At 40.5% G+C, this 17,125-nt stretch overlaps 1 protein-coding gene across 9 annotated transcripts in view; it reads left to right on the forward strand.

Moving 5' to 3' along the window:
* Window positions 1–17,125, forward strand: part of ELOVL5 (ELOVL fatty acid elongase 5) — an 85,661-nt gene that overhangs the window by 13,999 nt on the left and 54,537 nt on the right. The window contains exon 1 of one of the 9 annotated variants that reach the window (XM_030929522.1): window positions 2,940–2,960. The exons of the other annotated variants lie outside the window; for them this stretch is intronic. The gene's annotated coding sequence lies outside the window, so the exon portion shown is untranslated. Of the gene's footprint in view, window positions 1–2,939; window positions 2,961–17,125 lie in introns of those variants that run through there. 9 annotated transcript variants of the gene reach the window in all.

Here is a 17,125-nt window from a genome sequence, read left to right on the forward strand (position 1 = left end):
GAATCAACAGGTAGTTTATTATTATACCACGGGTATGGCTGTGTATGTTGCAGTTAGGTTCAGCTGCAGTGATGGACATGCCAAAATAATAGTGGTTTGAATAATGGGATCCCCAAACAAGGTAGAAGTGTATATCTTTCATGAAAGGCAGGGTGGATGGGTCAGGGCTAGTATGACCCTGCGTAAATTCCTTGCTCATCATACGTCTCTCAGGCTTAGTGTGGCCTCCATCTTCCAAGCAGCAGGATGGAAGAAGAAACGGAAAGTAGAAGTGTGGATGGTGCTTTCTTTGATGGGAAGTTCCCAGAAACAGCCTCCAGATAAATTTGCTTATGTCTCATTGACTAGAATATCAACCCGTGGCTGCAGGTGGCTGGAAAATCTCATCTTGATTCTGGGTGGCCATGTGCAGCTACAAGTGCTGCTACTGTGTATAGAGTTTGGGCAAGAACCAGCTGTCTGTGCCATAAGTGGTGGACGAGGCCAGCAGTCCCCACTCACTTGGAACTGAGAGTCTGGGGGAAGGATAGTGACAAACAGATATTTACGGTGACAAAACCTCTGAGAGGTCTGCGAAGGTATGCCCTGCGAGTAAACGGGCAGGACACCTAAATCAGACTTGTGGGGTGGGGGAGGGGGTCAGGAAACGTTGCCTGGAGACTAAGCAAGAATCTCTCTGGACTGAAGAAATGGGCAGAGTATTGAAGCAAAGGCTCGGAGGCAAAGGGGGGCAGGTAGTTGGGCGTTGGAGGAGCATATGAGGAACAGAAAGTAGACCAGGAAAGCCAGAGGGAAACAGGGTTCTGATCACATGGGCCCTGGGGCCACAGGGACGGGTTTGGTCATTTTCCCCAGAGTCTTTAACTGGTTTCTGGAGGTGAGTAACCTAGACAGTTGCTTTCAAGGGGTGAGGAGCAGCACAAGACTAGAGGCTGGAAAGATCCACTAGGAGAGAGTGTACCAATCTGGTTGGGAAATGATGGTGGTTTCAACTACATAGTGACTTTGAGGATCAAGAGAAGTGGATGCAAATCCTGTAAATCCCATAGAGCTTGGAATTTAGAAATAATTTGGCTTTTTCACGTTATAGGTGATGAAACCAAGAACAAGAATTTAAATGGCTTGCCCAGAGTCACACAGCTAGCTGTGGAGCAGCACCAGATATCATTTCTCTATCTAACTCTTTCCTTTATGTCACTGTTGAATGTGCTAATTTGGGAGAACAGGGAGGGCATTGTGGGCATTTTGGAGCCAGCAACAGGACCTGAATCCTGGCATCCATTGCAGAGGGAGGAGTCCACCCTGCTTTGGCGGCTAGATTTCTGGGAAGGTTATGGGGCAGGTTACAGAAATGAGGGAGTTGGAAGGAAAAACCAGATGTGAGAGGATGATGGATTAAATTTTTGGTTTGTTGATTTTGAGATTCAGGACCGCCATCTGTAGGTGGAGAGAGATCAGATGGAAACTGGTCCTTGAGATTGGAATTGGGGATGCAGGATTGGGTGGAATTGGTCAAAACTTTTCTATACCCTTTCTTTAAATTTCTCCAGTGGAAGGGACTCAGCAACTGTTTTTGAGACCAGTGTGTCATGTACCTTAGAATTAAGAGATTTTTCCAGTGTTTAGCCATGAATGATTTTTGCTGCAATTTGAATTCTGTGTACCCTCAAAAATTTAATAAAAATAAAATAGGTTAATACTTAAAAATCTGTAAATTAAAATAAATTAAGTAAAGATAAAGTTATATGGCCCTCCCTCGCATATTTTACCCTGTGTTGCAGATCTTCTCAGGAGCCTCTCTGGCTCTGGTTGGTCTCTTGGTCCAGACTGTGGCCTCTGTCTCCTGGGTTTTCATACTGTAAGATTTCTCCGACTGAGTTTGGGAGACTGGAGCCCCAAACAGAACTTGATGGCTTGTGCTGGAAAAGGGGAAATGGATGCTACTTGCTATAACATGTTAACTTCTGTTTTTAAAATGTCATTTTGGCATCAAACACTTTTTTGGACTTGTTTACATCTTAAGAGTTTTTGGTTTCAGAAGTTTTTCGTCCTTTGCAATTAACTTGGTTGCAGTGATTAAAGTATAGACTATTTCCTGGGAAATGGGAGAGAAACAATTTCAGAGCAACTGTAGAGCATATTGACATTAGAGATTGTTTTCCAGGATACCATAGACAGGGAAGTCAGTAGACAGGCAACGTGGTATCATAGTTGTTTTATCTCTCCCTGGTTAATGTCTTTCTACCTAATGTTGTTTCAGCATGGAATTTGAGCTTACAGGTGAAAAAGACTTTCAATGAATACTGCACCAAGTATAATTTAAAATTTTAAAATCCTATATAGATATGGGGCATGACTAATAGAGTAATGACTTCCATAAACCACACATGAAAACTGCTTTAATTATAATTATCATTACTTTTATTCTCCAGAAAGGGAAATAAGGTTAAAACAAGAGATCCCATTCATTTTAAGTTGACCAGTTAAATTTCTTGTTCTCCCTTCCCTTTGTCCTTTGATTTGATAAAAATAAGATTTATGTGTGCTAAATTGTGAGTATTCATTTACATTAATCACTATCCCTATAAGACAGAGCCCGTGAAAACGTAAACCAAGTGCAGCACGATTTAAAACCGAGAGGGAGGAGACAGTTTTGGTCCTGTTCTTGATGCCCTGCCCTTTACTAACGTCTCAGCTGTACTGTTCACTATAAAGTCATGATTTTTTTTCCCCATTCTTCAGATCAACTTGGTTTCCTCTAATGAGACAGTCTACCTTGTTTTATAGGCATTTCTCTGTAATGTTTTCCAAACTAAGAAAGCAAACAGCAAGCATTTTGTTGGGAGAAACCTGCAAGGGTCTGTTCTGTGGCTGTGAACTAATGATCTTTCAGAGGTCTAGTTTAAAAGCACTGAGTTTCTTCATGACACATGAGGATGTGTAATGCACCTTTATAGCAGGTAAGTGTTGAGATTCACACAGGATTAACACTCTCTTTAACACTGTTCTTTTGCAAGCGATACTCTTCCTAACCCTGAGAGGCATGCTGGGAGAGGTGGAATGTCACTCCCAGATTCTTATTTTAGAGAAGGGAGTGTCATGTAATTTTCTCCCTACCTTGCTTATTCATTCTCTCCCCTCTCCCCCTTGCTGACCTGCTTTTCTTCCTTCAGCCAGGTCTTTGCTTTAAGGAGTCAGCTGAGCTTCAGCCACTGATGCTAGGGGCACATAGTGGCCCAAGCCACCCTGTAGCTGTACCCTTTTGGGGAGGGCAGCTTTTGTGTTTTTGTAAAGTTTTGAAGAACCTCTTCCATGATACAGTTTGAACTGATTAGCAAACAGAGTCAAAGAGACTAGTACCTGATGAAAACTGACTGACGTGGTAGGCAAATGGAAAGTTTGGTTTCCAAAAAGTGTGTGTTGTGGCAAGTTGAAGTCAGAAAAATGAATTTTTGACTTTCATTCTGAGTGATCACTCTTCTACACACTCCCTTTTCTCTTTCTCTCCTTGTCCTCTGCATTTCACTCCCTCTCCCTTCTCTCTCCACCTCTTTTCCCTCCTCATTTCTATGTGTATGTTTGTATGTATAACAACACTTCAGCATTTATGTAGTGGTTGATAATTGAATACATTCTATTTGCAGTACTACCTAATGTGATTTAACCACAGGAAACTTGCTTCTCTCATTATTTATGATTTTCAATTTTAGTTTTTGGTGATTAAGTCTCCATGAGGAGCGTCCTCATTTGGAAGGAGAGCTAGTATCCTGCTGTGACTAAAGAAACTCTGTTTTTATGCCTACCAATAATGTGAAAATCACCTCACTCCTGTTTGGCTGATTGGGTCGAAATTATTTTAATACCGTTCTAAATGTAACTTGAGAGGTAGTAGAGAACTGGTAACAGCTTATTGCACAGAGTACTTCTAGTTATTGATGTAGTTTGGGTGTTTGTCCCCTCCAGATCTCATGTTGAAATTTTATCCCATGTTTGAGGTGGGGCCCACTTCAGATTTGGATCATGGAGACGAATCCCTCATGAGTGACCTGGTGTCCTCTCATGGTAAAGAGTTCATGTGAGATCTGGTTGTGTAAAAGAGCCTGGCATCTCTCTCTTGCTCTTCTTTCTCTTGCTTCCTCTCTCACCATGTGACACTCTTGCTTCCCCTTCACCTTTCACAGTGAATAAAAGCTTCCTGAGGCCCCACCAGAAGCAGATGCTGGCACTGCTGCTTGTGCAGTCTGCAGAACTGTGAGCTACAATAAACCTCTTTATAAATTAACCTGTCTCAGGGATTCCTTTACAGCAACACCAAACAGACTAATATAGTTACAATATATTTAGTGTAAGATTTATTCATTATTATTAGCTTATTTCCAAAATGACCATTTTAACAAACTTCACACATTTGAGTGTTAGGTTTTTAAACTCTGTGTACTCCAAGTTTCATTTAACTGCTGAAGGAGAAGTTTAGTCATACACTGCATAACCACATTTTGGTCAGTGATGAACTGCATGTATAATGGTGGTTTCTATAAGATTATAATGGAACTGAAAAATTCCTCTTGTCTAGTGAAGTAAGGGTCATCTTAATGTCCTAGGGCAGTGTATTAGTCATGTGTTTGTGGAGATGTTGGTGTAAACCTACTGCACTGCTAATTCTATAAAAGTATCACACATACAATTACATACCATATACGGTGCTTGATATGGATAATAAACAACTTCGTTACTGGTTTATGTATTTACTATACTTTTATCATTTTTAAAATGTTTATTTATTTTGGATATGGGGTCTTGCTCTGTCATTCATCTGGAGTGCAGTGGTGTAATCACAGCTCACTGCAGGCTTGATTTCCTGGGCTCATGCAGTCCTCCCACCTCAGCCTCCGAGTAGCTGGGACCACAGGTATGTACCACCATGCCTGGCTTTTTAATTTTTTTGTTGAGATGGGGTTCCACTGTGTTTCCCAGGCAGATCTTCAATTCCTGGGCTCCAGCAGTCCTTCCACCTTGGTCTCCCAAAGTGTTGGTATTACAGGCATGAGCCACTATCTGTCATTATTTTAAAGAGTGCTCCTTCTACTTAACAAAAAAAATACAGTAATTGTGAAACAGCTTCAGGCAGGTCTTTCAGTAGGTATTCCTGAAGAAAGCATTGTTATCACATGTTATTGCCCCTGAAGGCCTTCCAGTGAGACAAGATGTAGAAGGGAAGGAAGACAGTGATACTGAAGACCCTGCCTAGGCCTTCGCTAATGTGTGTGTTTCTGTCTTAGTTTTTAAGGAAAAGTTTTAAAAGAAAAATTTACGGAATAAGTATAAAGAAAATAATTTTTTTTGCAGCTGTGCAATGTATTTGTGTTGTGTTATTACGAAAGAGTCAAAAGTTAAAACGTAAAGGTCTGTAAAAGCCATGAACAGTCGCATGCACCTGTAGTCCTAGCTACTCGGGAGGCTGAAGAGTCAGGATCACTTGAGGTCAGGAGTTCGAGGCTGCAGTGAGCTGTGATTACACCTGTGGGTAGCCCCGCTGGGCAACATAGACTCTGTCCCTAAAAAAAAAGTTTACAAAGAAAAAAATGTTATCATAAGCTAAGGTTAATTTATTATTGAGGAAGAAAAAATTTTAAAATAAATTTAGTGTAGCCTCAGTGTAGTGTTTAGCCTCATTGTAGTATTTATAATGTCTGTAGTGTGCAGTAATGTAATGTGCTAGGCCTTCACAGTCATTCACCACTCACTGACTCACCCAGGGCAACGTCTGTTCATGGTAAGTGCCCTGTACAGGTGTATCGGTTTTTATTTTTTATATTCTACTTTTATTATACCTTTTCTTTGTTGAGCTATACAAATACTTGCCACGTGTTATGGTTGCCTACAGTATTCAGTATAATAACATGCTGAACAGGTTTGTAGCCTCCTAGGAGCAATAGGTTGTACCACATAGCCTGCATGTGTGGTAGGCCGTACATCTAGGTTTGTATAAATACACTCTATGATGTTCTCATGATGAAATCGCCCAGTGACACGTTTCTAAGAATGTATTGCCATTGTTAAGTGACACATCTGTAGAGACTCTTTATTTTTAAAGTGTATTTGAGATATTTGCCATTAAGATAAGAAGCTAAATATGTAATTTTTTTTAGAAATAAAATCTTACAGAGGAGGAAAATTCTGTGTGCAGTTTTTAATACAACAGCTCTCAAACTTTTTGGTCTGAAGACATACTATTCTCTCTCTTTTTTTTTTTTTTTTTTTTTCCTGAGACAAAGTCTTGCTCTTGTCCCCCTGGCTAGAGTGTGATGGCCTGATCTCGGCTCACTGCAGCCTCTGTTTCCTGGGTTCCAGCAATTCTCCTGCCTGAGCCTCCAGAGTAGCTGGGATTACAGGTACCTACTACCACACCCGGCTCATTTTTCTATTTTTAGTAGAGATGGGAGTTCACCATTTTGGCCGAGCTGGTCTTGAACTCCTGACCTCAGGTGATCTGCCTTCCTCAGCCTCCTAAAGTGCTGGGATTACAGGCGTGAGCCACAGCACCCAGCCGACATACTATTCTTAGACAAAGTGGCCTGAGAGAAAAACATATGAAAAAGCAAAAGGAAAAAAAGATAAGATTTGCACTATTAAATGTTACTGAGAAACTCAAAGAGCTTTTGTTTATGTGGATTACATCTATTGGTATTTACCTTATTAGAAATCAATTTTAAATTGTTTTAAAACAATTATGAAAACATTTAAAAATAACCTATTGTATGTTAATAAAGTATATATTTTTCAAAATATATTTCAAAATATAAAAACGTATTTTTCAAAACTTTTGGTGACAGTGAAAAAGTAATCCCTTAGTAGTAGTAGTATGAAAATAGTTTCCATCTTACAGAACTCCTGAAAAGGGCGTGGGGACTTTCAGGGATGTTTGGACTACTCTTTGGGAATCCCTGTAATAAGTCCTGTTTGTCGCTTTTTTTTTTTTTGAAGTAGAGTCTCGCTCTGTCACCCAAGCTGGAGTGCAGTGGTCTGATCTCACCTCCCTGCAAGCTCCGCCTCCCGGGTTCACAGCATTTTCCGGGCTCAGTCTCCCGAGTAGCTGGGACTACAGGTGCCCGCCATCACGCCCGGCTAACTTTTTTCTATTTTTTGTAACTTTTTTGTATGGAGTTTCACCATGTTAGCCAGGATGGTCTCGATCTCCTGACCTCATGATCCACCCGTCTTGACCTCCCAAAGTGCTGGGATTACAGGCGTGAGCCACCATGCCCGGCCATTTATTGCATTTTTAAAGAAGGACCACCTTTCTCCTTAGTTATAAAAACATTTTTCCTTCTTGCTTCAGCAGCCATTGCCTTCTGTTTCCTTCTGCCTGAATAAATTTCGTGATTTATGCCACAGGCTCTATGTGTGTCAGCTTCACTTGTGAACTTCACCAGGTGGACTGGTTTTGGTCTTTTTATCAAATGAACATATCTATAAGGTACTCTGTGTAGATAGGACAGTATTTAAAAGCAAGCTCATGTCCTCTTAACAACACTGGTTGCTTGCTTTAATGCCCTATGAGAAGACTGTAGTGGTCAATTTTTAAAATAAAAACCCACAACAGCAAGGAGTAAATGAAGAGTTTAAGGTCTCAGTGTAGCATTAATAGCTTTTTAGATGTTCATTTGATTTTTTTAATTCATCCCTTTTTCTTTGTTATCTATATGTTAACAGTATTTAGGCTTCCAGACTAGCCACCTTTTGGAATAGTTTTAAAATAGCTGATTTCTTTTTTGTTCCTGTCTATTGGATAGATACTGCTTGAGCTTTTTTTTTTAACTGTTGATTTTGGATAATGCCTTTGGTTTAATAAAAAATTGCTGCATCATGTCCCACATCTCCATCTTGTTTTATGTAACCATTTAACCTTTAATTCTATGTGTTACAAAAAGATTTCCTCTGGCCTTTTTTGTGTAATGTCAGATCAACTAGATCTTTACTTTGGGGACTGTAAATAGAGCAATAGCCTCCTCTTGATTTTACACTTAAGGAATTCTTTTAAGATTTTTATAATCTTAGATTCTTTGATACCTGAATTGGGTACCAGTACAGTTGAGCAACTCTATTTCCAAATGCTCAGATTTTTTTTTAATGGGATATATTTTGCACTATCCAATATAGTAGTCACTAACTACTACTAGTTTTTGAGCATTTGAAATGTGGTTAACGTAACTAAGAAACAGAATTTTTAGTTTTTCATTTCAGTTTACTTAAATAGCTATTTGTGCCCTTGTCTGTCTCATTGGGCAGAGCAATGCCAAGGGTATCTGGCAGTTTGTTTTTATATTTGTAGGTTCATTCATTCATTTTAACAAATGGAGGCTATTGATAATTGGTTGACTTTTATGGGGTCTTGGGATTGTTGTAGATGAGATTTGAGGGGAAAATAAAGTTCAGGGAAGGATTTTTAGGTTGAACACTGGAGCAGATTTGTCAGCAGAGAAAAAGGATCCAGTCGAGAGAGGAAATGGAAGGTAAAAGGCAAATGGGAGATGAATAAATTCTTGAAAGAGATGGGAAAAGATCCAGAGTATAAGCAGAGGGATGGAAAGATCTCTGTGAATTGGGAGGGTGAAGAAGGACTTTTAAAAAAGTTATTTGAAATTTTTCAATTGAAGTATAATTTACATAATATAAAATTAGCCATTTTAAAGTGTTCAGCTCAGTGGCATTTAGTACATCCACAGTGCTGTTTGCGGCAGTCACCTCTAATTCCAAAACATTTTCACATCCCCAAAGGAAACCACTGCCAGTTAGCAGCCACTTGCCATTCTCCCCTCTCCTAAGACCCTGGCAACCACCAATCTGCTTTCTGTCTCTATAGATTTGCCTATTCTGAATATTTCCTATAAATGGAATCATACAATATGTGACCTCTTGTATCTGGCTTCTGTCACTTAGCGTAATGTTTTCAAGTTTCATCCACCCCTGTTGTAGCATGTGAAGAGTGACCATTGAAGGAGGAGGACTTTTAAGGGATTCATAGGGACTGTCCAGATCTCAGCAAAACCATCAATTCTGCTTGTTGGATTTACGTAGCGGAGGCACCACAGGGGTAGGTTGGGCATCAAGAGTATTTGTGATTGTAGGTTCCAGCCTGAGCAAGGAGGGTGGGGACAAAGATCTGCTTTGATGATGGCAGATTGCCTGCTAGGGAAGGCAGACAGGAGGAGTGAGTGGATAGAAACTTGTCATAAGAGGGAGCAGAATGTCCTGTTTCAAAGGATTTGGGTTCATTTGGGGTCCTAAGTTAGAGAATGCATGTGGAAACAGGAGCTCATCTAAAGTGGGGTCATGTCATCTGCTTGTAGGTCAGTGTCACCCATAACTGTCTGCTGCAGTAGTGGTAGACACAGTTTCTAAAGTTACAAGCAAGGTGAAAAGCTCTGTAATCTTGCCCTGCTGAGTAATGGTGCCGAGAGCCTGTTGTGAGTGCCTCCTGCTCTGCTGGAAGCAGGGTGGGGGAAAGCAGATCTTGGGTTTTTTCTGCTTTCTCGTGAAGCCCAGTATGGCTGAGTCACCGTACTTTCTGGTGCTTAGGGCAAAGCTGCTTTCCAGCCTCACAGTCATCCCACAGATACATAATGCCTCAAGGACTTAGATGTTAACCACAGGTTAAATAATTTGTATTTGGGGTATGATTAGAATGTACACAGAGGGACCTAACCTAGTCTGGGGCTCTGTGGGAGGAATCAGGGAAGATTTCTCTGGTGTGCACAGATATGGGGGATGTGGGACAGGAGGGGGAGGGAGTTTTCTCTGCTAGGGAGCTGCTGGAGTCAAGGACACACTGCAGAATGTGAAAAGGAAACAGGTAGGGTTGGGGACAGTGAGCAGGAGGGGAGGGCAGAAGTTGGGCTAGGGAAAGCAGGTGTGGGCCTGGGTGTGAAAGGGCCTTTAAGCCAGGTGAGGGATTGTAGGCTGTATCCAGAGAGCAAGACGACAAAAGGCTTTAGGCAAGAGTGGCCCCACTGGTTTTGGTGGTTAAAAAGTACTCAGTTGCAATGTGGAGGTGGATAGAAGGGGGCAAGAATGAGCACCTGAAAGCCAGCTGAGAGTCCACAGGAAAGAAAACGGGCCTTGGTGGTGCAGCTAGGAAGATGTGGGTATTTATAAGATGCTCAAGACAATAGCTTCAACAGGCTAAGAGATGACTGAGTTATTCTGATACCCTACCCCTTCTGTCTACTGTGTCCTTTCACACCTCCATATCTCTTCATGCTGTGCCTTCTGCTTGAAATATCCATCAATCATTCTGCCTCCTAGGACTTCCACCCTGCAAAGTCCTTAATAACCTGGCCAGATGCCACTTGCATGAAGTCTTCCCTGATGCTCTGTCCAGAGTTAATTCATTTAACAAGCATTTATGGAGCATCCACATTTTAATGTGCGTTAAATCATTGCTGACTTGGTTTTCTGGTCGAGTGGAATGTTTAACACATGCCAGCCAATTAACATGGCTACTTAATAAAGTTGAGGTAAAATTTGAGACACTTTTCAGGCCTACCAAGTGTCACAGTTCTTCCCAGATTGTGGCAGCCCACTCCTGCTTCCAGTTCTTGAGTAGCAATTTCCTTATTTCTTTCCGCTGCTCCTTGGCCTACCCAAACCTACCAGTCTCTTAAGTGACACTGAAAGTCCCCTTCCTCTGGTGAAGCCTCTCCCTGGGTCCCAAGCCTGGATCTCCCTCCTGAGTATAGCCCTCAGCCCTGTGACTCTCTGTCTCTGACTGGGTTCTAGTGAGATATTAACTTCTCATGTGAGTCTATTTGTTTTGGACAGTCAGAAACTCTCTCAGGCTCACTCCATCCAGAAGAGTGCTTCTGAATACTTGACAGGCATAAATATCTACGGGATGGGGTATCACATCACTTTCATGGTTTTCCATAAATGATAGGTAAGATACGGGCACTTTTTTAAAAAATGACATTTGGACATAAGTATCAGATATTTGGCTTACGACTCACAGTAATGGGTATCTTAAGCCTAGAAGTTGTGTTTTAGATCGAAGAATCATACATGATTCTCTTTGGCTATATTTAACCATAAATTGTCCTGTCCTTGGATAGGACATCTAGACACATGTGAAGTGGTCATTAGTAAATCGAGTGTGAAACGTGGCATTTTGGAGAATAAATTGTGAAGCAACCTCCCTGAAAACTTACCAGTAGGGTAAGACATTCATGTTAGCGAGTGAGCCTCGGGTGTTGGACAGAGTCAGGGAAACCAGGTGACTTTTAGCACAGTGCTTTTCTACCTTGTTTCAGTTGAGATGGAACAGGGTTATCAGTGTCCAGAAAAAAAAGTCCTTGGCCTCAGGTTAATCTGTACAACCCAGCCATTGAAGAGAGTGGGGTGCTTATTTATGCAATATCTCCCTAGGCCTTTTCTAGTGTTTGCATATCTCTCTACAAGTTTCTTCTGTCAGACCTCAAGAGCTAATTGTTTTCATTTTTGATACACTTTGGAGATGAAGAAATTCTGATTTTTTTTGGTATGATAGCCCATTCTTCTGCTTTCTCTCTCAAACTAAGACTAACTAGTTATTCCAGAGTCATTGCTATAGACCAGTTCTGCCCTCCTTCCTGATTCTATTTCTTTTTTCCTTTTTTTTGAGATATGATCTCCCTCTTGTCCCCAAGCTGGAATGCAGTGATACCATCTTGGCTTACTGCAGCCTCACCTCATGGGCTCAAGCCATCCTCCTGCCTCAGCCTCCTGAGTAGCTGGGATGACAGGCACACACCACCGCACCCAGCTAATTTTCCTATTTTTTTGTAGCGGTAGGGCTTCTCTATGTTGCCCAGGCTGGTCTCAAACTCGGGGGCTCAAACGATCTGCTTGCCTCGGCCTCCCAAAGTGTTGGGATTACAGGTGTGAGCCACTGTGCCCGGTCCCCAATTCTTTTAACTCTACTTAATCCATGTTTTTAAATGTTATTTGTAGTTATATAAACTTATGTAATCACTGTCCTTAGAGATCTGTAACTGTTTTTCTTTTTTTTTTTTTTTTTCGAGACAGAGTCTCGTTCTGTCTCCCAGGCTGGAGTGCAGTAGAACAATCTCAGCTCACTGCAACCTCCACCTTCCAAGTTAAAGCAATTCTTCTGCTTCAGCCACCTGAGTAGCTGGGATTACAAGCATGTGCCACCATGCCAGGCTAGTTTTTGTATTTTTAGTAGAGACAAGGTTTCACTATGTTGACCAGGCTAGTCTTGAACTCCTGACCTCAAGTGATCAGCCTGCCTCAGTCTCCCAAAGTGCTAGGATTATAGGCGTGAGCCACTGTGCCCGACCCATAACTGATTTTCTTAAATGCTGCATATCCATATTTTAAAAGGCATATGGGAAAAGCTTGTTACTTATCCTGGCTTTAGAAACTGACTAGTATTGGACTGGGTGCAGTGGTTCATGCCTGTAATCCCAGTACTTTGGGAGGCCAAGGCGAGTGGATCAACTGAGGTCAGGAGTTCGAGACCAGCCTGACCAACATGGAGAAACCCCGTCTCTACTAAAAACACAAAAATTAGCCAGGTGTGGTGGCGGGTGCCTGTAAGCCCAGCTACTCTGGAAGCTGAGGCAGGAGAATTGCTTGAACTTGGGAGGCGGTGGTTGCCGTGAGCTGAGATCACGCCACTGCACTCCAGCCTGGGCAACAAGAGCAAAACTCCATCTCCAAAAAAAAAAAAAAAGAAAGAAACTGGACTAGTATTGGACATGGTAGAGCCATTTCTCATTCCATGAAGTTTCTATTTGAGACTTTTTTAGTCATAGCTTCACTGAGATCATGTTATCACTGTATTTGCTTTTATGTCCTGTCTAGGCAGGCCTACTACCTAAGAATTAAGATGACCTTGTTTATCCTGTTTCTAGGATGCCAAAATCCGATGATTCATTTGAATGGGGAAGAAAAACCAAATTAAGTGTCACATAAGCATTGTAATTCATGTAACCATAGACTCACTGACATTCTATTTTTTACACCATTGTTTTGGTGTTAGGTTGTCTTGAACATAAACTGTTCCTCACCTAAATCTTAGACTTTACTTGGGACCCAGTAGTGTGTTACAGGTATCTGTAGGTTGCTAGTTTGATGCATTTTTGTATTTTCCTAACAGAGTTAAATTTAGTCTAATCTCAATATGATTGACAGTTAAAAGTGCAGGTTGTGGAGTCAGCACCCAGGGTTCGAATCCCATTTTCCCACAAGTGCAGGCTCGGTAACTGAGCTTATTGAGAAGATTAGATTAAATAGTGCATGTGAAGTGCATGGTATGATGCTTAGCACACATTAAGTGTTCAGTGTTAGCTACTATGATTATTATCCTTGGTGTGTTTTCTATTTTTAATGGTATTACGGTCCTGCAGCAAGGGACTCAATAAAGGAAGAATATTATGGTTTCATAATGAAATCCTCTTAACTCATTAGTGAAGCATTACAATCTGTAATGATGCAAGCTTTGTCTGATGCTGTAACAAATTAGGCCAGAGTTAATGCCATTTCATCCTGTTAAACCTTGGATAGCTTATCTTAGTACTTGCCCAATGTTTTGCTGGTGGAGTCTTCTTACTCAGTGTGACATAATTCCCAGATAGTGGGCTGGTTGTCCTCCTGAGGATTTTAATGCCCAGGTAGGAGTTGGTTGATTCTAAATGGAAGCTGTTGTGTTTTATGCTGTTTGTTTATTCTGGATGTGGTGATTGAGCCGAAAAGTGCAGGCAAGAGAACTCTTTGGGGTTTCTCATTTGTGTCCTGTGACGTGAGTATGAAATCTCTCTGTGAGCGAGTAAAAATATTTTTCCAACTGCTCACTTAGGACCTCCACATGGGATTGGAAAAATCAAGCTGTTTTATGTTGCTTTATTGACAATAATAATAACAACATAAACCAAATTTGGCTGACTCAGCTACTGAGTTACAAAAATAACCTGTCTTCTGTGAAATGTTGTATATATAAAATTAAACAACAGGAAGAGTCTTCTTACTTCAAGTTCTTAAATACTTTAAAAATTTGGCTTTTTTAAAGGTAGTTTTGTGCCTCTCTGACCAGAAGTGAATTTTTCCATAGTTTACAGGGTTCCTGTAAAGCTATGGATGGGTTTGTAGATTCAGTTTTTTAAGTGACAGTCCATGTCCCCAGACAGAATAGATATTTAACAAATGCTTGAACTGTGCTTTTTAAAATCCGTACTTGTTCGCAGGAATTGCTATTGTTTATGTGAAGCATAATACTTCTTAGAGTTTTTAAAAGTTGGTAACTAGGCTTAGCTCCTTGGATTGAGGGAGAGTTTTTGTGGAATGCAGACAGTTCTATTTACTATGTATTAATAACCTGAGAGAAAGAAAGGCTCCTAACATGGGTGACCTGTTAACAAATACCAGCTTATGTTCACAGATTAATCCTTAGGCAAGCAGAGCACACACAGAATTTGCCATTTCACTTTTCTCTTACCAGTGTTAGCCGAAATGGCTATTTATTTACATAGATTTTCAGTGTATGTATTTAGTGTTTATTTATTCAGCTGTTGGAATTTCTGTATGTTTTATATTTCCAACATACTTGTATAGTGTTTTACATTAGACTAAATTAATGAAGAATTTTTTTCTTCATGAGGTCGTCCAGTTATGGCAATGGTGCAGTTATATAGGCTGTTTACATAGCCCTTGCTAGTGGAAATATTAATAGATAAAAATGTTTTGAAAAGGAATTTTGCAATGCATTCTAAGACTCTTTGACCTAATTGGCCAATTTCTGGGAGTCTCACCATGGAAGATACTTGAATATACAGCTAAAGTTTTATGTGTAAAGATGTTTATTGCAATATTATTTAAAAATAGTGAAACCTTGGAAACATTAAATGTCTAATATTGGAGGAATAAATAAAAGTATTTGTATAAATGTTGCTTCAGAAGTCAAATTAGGTTCATGAAAATGATTGCTGGCAGCCTTCGTGCAGGTAGATGATCCAAATGCAGAACCGTGGATGGTGATGTGCATGATACGTGCAGGACTGACCTTGCTTGTGGGATTTAACCCTCTTGTCACAGGTAACTTTATTTGGAAATGTCTCTGCAGTACACATACTCTTTGGTATGGCATGGGCTGTCAACTCCGAGTATGACCTCTTGCTTCATACCCAACAGAACATCTTACGTAAGGAAGAAGGCAGGGATCTCTTGTCTGGTGATTATCACAAGCATGGATGAGCTTCTGCAGCAGTTCATCAAAGAATCCAGTTGGTGGAAGGATTCAGTTGGCTATTGCCATTGTAATTGCTCTTTCCCCATTTTTCTCTTGGGTCTCCATATACGTAAATAAGGAGAGGTGATCCTTCTGGCCACCTTACTGCAAGACAGTAGTTTAAATGAATTCAAGAATCCTGTTTTTAAAGTGAATGTTTTCAATCATTTTAAAAAAATAAACATTGGGATAATAAGCTGGTTTCTAAGGAGTAAATTTCTGGTAATTACAGCGAATACTAGAAATGATTTGTTTTTTCAGTCCTAAGAACTTTTTAAGGCTGCCTGCAATTCAATGTGTGATTGGGTGGGACTAGCAAGAGGTGGGGCCTGATACTCTGTGGAAGGAAGCCTTTTCTGAGAGGTGTCCTAGCATAGTAGAAAAGACACTAGGACAAAAGTTAAGAAATGTGGGGTTTTTTTATTTTGTTTTTGTGGTGGTTTGTTTTTTTGTTTTGTGACAGAGTCTCTTTCCATCACCCAGGCTGGAGTACAGTGGTGCGATCTTGGCTCACTGCAACCCCTGCCTCCTGGGTTCAGGTGATTCTTGTGCCTCAGGCTCCCGAGTAGCAGGAATTACAGGTGTGTACCTCCACACCCAGCTAATTTTTTTTATTTTTAGTAGAGACAGGGTTTTGCCATGTTGGCCGGGTTGGTCTCGAATTTCTGGGCTCAGGGGATTCAAACTGCCTCAGCCTCCCAAAGTGGTGGGATTGCAGGCATGAGCCAACGCGACTGGTCAGAAATATGAGTTAAAATCAATCCAACTTCATCTCTATGTGACTTGGGCAAATATATAAACCTGGTAGATACATAGGATTAAAACCAAACCTTCTTACTTATACATTTCCAGGGATCAAACCAGATAATATGAGAGTACTTTGAAAATATAAAGTGTTTACAAAGATGGCAAATGGCTGCACACAGTTAAAATAGAGGAGAGCAGGGTTTGAGTAATATATTGAAATAGAAGTTCAAGAGAGGACCCTAGCCCTGAACTAATCTCATTATACTGAACCAGCACAGTGTGGTAAACTAAATGAGAATGCCAGATGAACCAAATGAACAGGCATGTTGTGGAAAGAAAAGGAGGTTGGATGGAAGAAAGGAATTTGGGACCAATCAAGAAGGAAATAGGGAATATTAATTATATTCTAAATGAGAAATAAAGCCAACATCCAAAGACTTTTTAAAAAATTGAATGTCTAAAGTAACCCTAAGGAGGAGGGCATTGTAGAGCTGCACTCTCAGGTATGGTACCTAGTAGCCACATGTTGCTCCTGAGCACTTGAAATGTGGCTAGAATGACTGAGAAAGTTTCTGATTTTTTTTATTGATTTTCAACTACTAGAAAACTTTTAAGTGTTTGAAACAACTTGAGTATGCGAGTCCACTTTCGCAGTTGCAAATCTTGTGATCTCTAAATGCAGATCACATATTTCCAGTGAAAATTGAGTGTCCACTTGAGTGGACTGTAGGTTTAAAATACTAGATTTTAAAGACATAGTACAAAAGGAATGTAAAGTATTTTTATGTTGCTTACATGTTGAAATGATAATATTTTAGATGTATCGCGTTGAATAAAATATACTATTAAAGTTGAAAAAAAGGAAAATTATTGCTTTAGTGTTGAAATTTAAGCTTATGAGTATGTGCTTTTTTGTTTTATTTTATTTTTATCTTTTTGAGACAGGGTCTCGATTTTTTTCCCAGGCTGAAGTGCAGTGGCACAGTCACAGCTCACTGCAGCCAACACCTTCTGGGCTGGAGCCATCCTCCCACCTCAGCCTTCTGAGTAGCTGCGGCCACAGGTGTGCACCTCCATTCCCAGCTGATTTTTTGTAAT

The sequence above is a fragment of the Rhinopithecus roxellana genome, chromosome 4, assembly GCF_007565055.1.
Source record: "Rhinopithecus roxellana isolate Shanxi Qingling chromosome 4, ASM756505v1, whole genome shotgun sequence".
NCBI classification, from domain to species: Eukaryota; Metazoa; Chordata; class Mammalia; order Primates; family Cercopithecidae; genus Rhinopithecus; species Rhinopithecus roxellana.